This window comes from Haemaphysalis longicornis, unplaced genomic scaffold (assembly GCF_048455015.1).
Source record: "Haemaphysalis longicornis isolate Haplotype H1 unplaced genomic scaffold, Haemaphysalis longicornis Haplotype H1 scaffold_3, whole genome shotgun sequence".
NCBI classification, from domain to species: Eukaryota; Metazoa; Arthropoda; class Arachnida; order Ixodida; family Ixodidae; genus Haemaphysalis; species Haemaphysalis longicornis.
This window is the reverse complement of record NW_027526335.1, coordinates 94,855,297-94,861,296: the sequence shown is the minus strand read 5'-3', so window position 1 is coordinate 94,861,296 and position 6,000 is coordinate 94,855,297.

Genomic DNA, 6,000 nt, shown 5'->3' with positions numbered 1-6,000 from the left:
TTTTGCCCATTGCTTTGGTTTATACAGAAAAAAAATTCTGCAGAAAATCACAGAATGATCTACTAAAGCGTAGCATTCTTATGCCGCTGGTCTTCAGTGAAGTTTTTTCGACCCAAATTTTTTTGTTTTTATAAATCCCGCCCGTTCATTTAGCGCCACTTACGCTATTCTAATGATGACATTTGGAACTTTCGCGAAATCTGCATTATTGTACAAATCCAGGGCGATACACGGTTCGCCATTTTGCGTAAATATTTTATATTTTCCTATTTTTTAGTTTTTCAAGTTTCGTTTGACCAATTATCTCCATTTACGCCATTATAGCGATTACAGGTGGAACTTCCGCGATATCTTCATTTTTGTGGAAAGGCAGGGCGTTACACGGTCCTGGCTGGGGGGGGGTGGGGGTACTCGGGAAAGAACGCTACGCATTAAAAAAAAGATTTATCGGGGCTCGCAGGTCTGTTTACGATTCCTAAATGCGAAATTATTAAGAGTTCGTTTGCGACACCTATGAAAGACATCTGCAATGGGAAATCATGTTTGCACACATCGGAGGGGAGAACATTGGAGTGGCGCCAAGTTCCCGGCGTTTGCTTGTCTCTCCTGGCTGTATTGTACGTCTCCTGCGTTTCGAACTTGTTGGTGTACTTGCGTGGTCGACCGCACTTACTCTACCCGACGTCGAAAAATTTTTCACCACAAGTCACGGCGCAAATCACTGCGACAGCTTCTACGAATACCATGGCAGAGTGGCGGCGCATCGTGGGCGCTAGGCGCGCACTATGAAGCCAAGGGGGGCTCGTGCTCTTTTTGACGGAGGCTCTAGGCTTACGTGCCTTTACATCGAAGCTGTATATGGCTACCCAGGGAAATGTTTGCGGCCGTGCGCGTACAACGTCGCGTCGACAAAAAAAAAAAAATGTGTAACCTCTCATCGCTCCGTTCAGTCCCAAGGGTAGCGTCGGAAAGGGGATAGGGAATAAGATTAAAGGAGCGTTCCATCAGAAAATGTGCGCGTTAACTGCGCGTTCTCAGGACAAAAAAAAAAAAAAAAGCAGCTATTTCTCGGACGACCTTCGCGGGTTCACTAACCATTTACTGCATGCGGTCTCCGTCGGCTTCGAGCAGCGTCTCTGTGTTGCCGGTGGTGCAAGATTAGATACAGTATGGGGTGCAACGGGGAAGGCTCATGAACGGACGCACGTTTGGCATAAACGGCTTCCCGTGGCCGGCGCACCCGTTCTGCGCCAATCATACATCAATATAAATTCTTCAATTTAGAACGACACATAAGAGTTAAGCTGCGCGACCTTTTCCACAGAGTGGAAAGGCCGATGTATTTTTTTGTCAGCTTGAAGGTGTAAAAAATGTGGCGTATTCGTAGAGCGCTCTTCTTGCACCTTGGAGGCCCGGTTTTGTTTCGCAACCGGATGGAAATCTACGGAGGCTTATTTTTCTAAGTTATTCAGTCACTTTGTTTTCAGAAACCTCCGGAAAATGTTGACATCAATGCGAGCTACTTAGAAGTTTTCGTTCTTGTATACGCAGAGTTGGCTATATATTTAGTCGCATCACTCCGCTTCGCTGGGTTCTTTCTTATTTTATTTCTTGGCGAAAACCAAGGGTAGGCCAGGACTAAAGGCGGATGTAGCCCGACAGAGTCCTCAGCCACCCGCTTCACGGTGTACGTAATAAAAGTGCTGTTCACAAATTTAAACAAATTTAAGCGCAATCATTTTAGCACAATGGCATAAAAACAGTCACTAATACATTTCATATGGATTATACAAAGAGTAGGTCTAAAATGCACAGAAGGACCAACGTGTACATACAAACGTAGTAATTCGCACGCTTTAGGTTTTACCGATTACACAACTGGTTCGCACTTACGTAATAATGTATATTAGTTAGTAAATGTTCTTAACTTGTTCTTAATTTAACATTAGTTAGTAAATGTTCCTAACGGCTTGGTCAGACGGCCTCCCTTCTCATCACAATCGAAGGACCTACCCTACCTCACCCCGCTCTACTCTGTTCAACAGTGTTAAGACTCCACCCGCCCCACCCCAACAGTCCACAATGCCTTCATTGCTTCAGCTTGGAGCACCGGACCCTCGTCTGTCCTAGCCGAAATGTGTTCCTGGGCGGCGCGACATGCGGGACCAAGTTTCCTCCAGACCAGTCACCTTCCGACACTCGTCCCGACTGTGAGCCTCGGCGCGTCAACTGTAGTGGCGAACATTCAGCGACGGACTAGAATTGCCCAGCACGCGACGAGGCCACGAAGGCATTGCGGGAAAGCATGAGGACCATGCGATGACGGTACATGAAAACCCAAGAGCAACCTCCATTGACTGCTTCAGCCAAAGATTGGCCTGCTTTGCCCACGTCTAATCGGTTTGAACTTCTAGCTTCCTCACGCAGCCGGAGCAAAGGACGGGAGAAGTCACCCCTTGGCTTGAAGAACCGGAACCTGAGCCGCTCCAAAAGGTCCGGGAACGGGTGGGCCTTAAAGTCAACCACTCCTTGCTACCCCAAAACCTCGAATTTCCTCCACGCCTGGATTCCAGAAAGCACGAGGTTATCGCCAACGTACTATGTGTCAACAGCCAGGCTTTTCCTCCAACTCGAGAGGTGAGCGGCCCAGCTAATCCCTCCTCCCCCACATCTACACCCTCCGTCAATCCTTCGGCCGCCACGACTTTACCCCCCAAACTATGCACCAAACAACCTCTTCTTTACCTTTCCCTTTCCCACAAGTCAACCCTTTGTCCGCCCCTACCTCTCCCTCCCAAGTTATGCAGCCCATTGTTACGCACATCGATACTCAAAACATTGTTCGTGCCACCTTGGATCAAATCCTCCTCTCCTTACTTGAACAAGTGGTCCCTTCCATCGTATCTCAAGCTCTATTTTCGATTCTCGCTGCTTTTCAAGAGCTTACCGCCCGCCTTGCTTCGCTTGAAGACCACCGCCTTCCGCATAAACGCACACCCACCTCGGCCGAAGATCCCGATTTGATGCAAAATGAATAATATGGCGTTGGCTCCAAACCGTCCTCATCTCCGTAAATCCCTTATAGTCTGGCAATGGACTTGTCGTGGGCTCCGAAGAAGAAAAACCTTCTCCTACAGCACATGGAATTTACTGGAAAACACCCAGATATCTTAGTTGTTCAAAAAGCTGGAGGGTCATACCCACTTCACGGCTATGAAGTGTTTTCAGAACCTATAGTATCACCCATATTCGCCGAGGCATTGTAGACACCAGCGCCACACCTACCATGACACTTACGTACGTACGTAAAGACCTCCCTGCCACCCAAAATGACACCACACATGTTAATACAACCTCGCACGAACATGTCAGCACCCATACTTTGGTAGGCTACCATCGACGCACGGTCATCAAGGTATACTGGAGCCCCAACCAACGTTCAGCACCTTTGCCTCCGCTACACATCCTCATTCCTACTGCGAGTGCTCGTGATACTGTCCTCTTTGGTGGCTTTAACTGTCCCCATACTACGTGGGGTTACGATCGTGTGGTACCACTCGGCCGTAAATAGCCAAATTTTGTTGATACTCATCAATCCACACTCCTCGCCAAACCATCTGCCGCTACACGACTGGGGACAGGTCGGGAGTCGGACACCACCCCAGATCTCGCATGGATCCGAGGGCCTCTCAGAGCAACATGGGAGAATACTGAAGAAACTATAGGAAGAGATCATTACATTCTCGAAATGCATGTTAATTTTAGTTCCCGCATCCGTCAAGCTACCACGAACTTTCGTCGTGCAAAACTCGTCAACTGGTCAGACGCTAGAGCATCTTTGGACGCCACTGACACGCGTCATCTGCCCATAGGAATGTGGAGTACTGTGATACATTCAACGATTTGCCGACACAGTAAAGAAATCGCCCGCACCGAAGACCATCCGCATGTTGACAGCCACCTCCTGTCATTATAGGACAAGCGTCGCACGTTATTCAAATGCTGGCGCCTAAACAACCGCAAAGTGACTCTCTACTCAAGAATCGTAGCACTAGAACAAGAATGCCGGGAATACGGCGACAAACTGGCCACACAGCACTGGCTTGACTTTTTCAATTCCGTGAATGACTATCTTCACATCTAACGTGTCTGGAACGTATTCAGATCCCTCCTCGGAGGGAGAAAATCTCAACACATTCTTCAAAAACTACTATTGGCACAGCACCTCGATGAACCCGCCCTCATAGAAGAAATTCGAAACACTTTCTACCCACCTTGCACCCATCAAATACTCACTGTCGAGTTTATATCTGAACAACCAGAAGATATGGATACCGGAATGAACTCTGAATTTTCTATAGCGGACCTCCGGAAGTCTCTATTTCAACTAAACCGGTGCAGAGGCCCTGGACCGGATGGTGTAACGTATAAAATGCTCCGTAACCTTCCTGACTCTAAATTAGAAACGCTTCTGACGCATATCAATCGGATGTGGCTTTCTGGAAGTCTGCCGCCATAATGGAAACAGGCCCACGTTACCCTTATCCCCAAACCTGGCAAACCAGCAAATTCAACGACGAACCTCCGCCCTATAACGATGACCTCCTGTATTAGAAAATAATATAAAAATGGTTCTCACTCGCCTCTAATGGCATCTAGAGGCCGGAAACCACTTCCACCATACCCTGGTTGGGTTCCGAAAGCATGTCAGCACCCAAGACATAGCGCTCCGGATTGAGGAAGACGTGTTTGAAATCCCAAGCACCGCCCAACTCCGCACTATCGTCGGCGTGGACCTAAAAAGGCTTTCGATAACGTTGCCTATGACGCGATCCTCCAAAGCCTCAAGACACTCGGCCGGGCACACGCCTTTTCAATTATATCAAAGACTTTCTATCCAATCGCACTTCCCGCATTATTGGACACGACAACCAACCGTCAGCTCCCTTCTCCATACGGCATGGTGCGCCTCAAGACTCCATCCTATCGCCCATTCTGTTTTATTTAACCATGAAAAACGTGCCCTCTAGAATATTTTTGGTTCCGGATCTCCGCCATGCCATTTATGCCGACGATATCACAATTTGGAGTTTCTGAGGCAGTCCGGGTGCTCAGGAGCGTACCCTCCAGGATGGCTTGAATGTTATTCAATCTCATGCAAAATCCGTGGGCTTGGAATGCTCCCCAAAAAAATCAGCATACGTCGTTGTTCTTAATCAGAGCAACAAACAGACAGACATCTATCGTTCCCTCATCAGCCTCACTGTCAACGGCCACCAAATTCCCCGGCGATCCCACATCCGCATCCTCGGCTTTATATGGCAACAAATGGGAAGAGCACAGTATGGACCAAAAGTATTATCAATCAGATCAATTTAATCAATAACATGCTTCGTCGAGTCAACCGCCACAACACAGGCCTCAAAGAACACGAGCTTCGCAAGATTGTACAAGCAACTATCTTTTCCAGAGTTTTGTACGCCCTTCCCTACCTTAAACTCACGAAAACTCAAATCAATGAATTGGAGATCGCCATCCGGAAATGCATACGAACGGAGCTCGGTGTGCCCATGTACGCCCCGAACTATCTTCTTGCCGACACGGCCCTCCACAATACTCTTGAGGAGAAAGTAGCCGCGCACATCGCTGCCCAACAGCACAGGCTCACGACGTCAACCCAAGGTCGCACCATCCTGGCTTACATAGTGTTTGCGACATCACACTTATCTCCTCTACCAAAAGAACCTCCACCATGGGACACAATTAATAGAATTATCCCGCCCATACTGCGTCACATGAACCCGCCTTCAGACTCCGGCAGGCGCCGAAGTAGAGCCCTCCATCTTTCCACGCCGTCACATGACACATATTACACAGACGCCACGTTTACCGACAACATAGCCACAATTGTCGCGGTAGGTTCATGTGAAGACATCATCCGCCAACACTGCAATGCACCTTCTTCTACAGCGGCTGAAATTCAAGCCATTGCCGATTCAA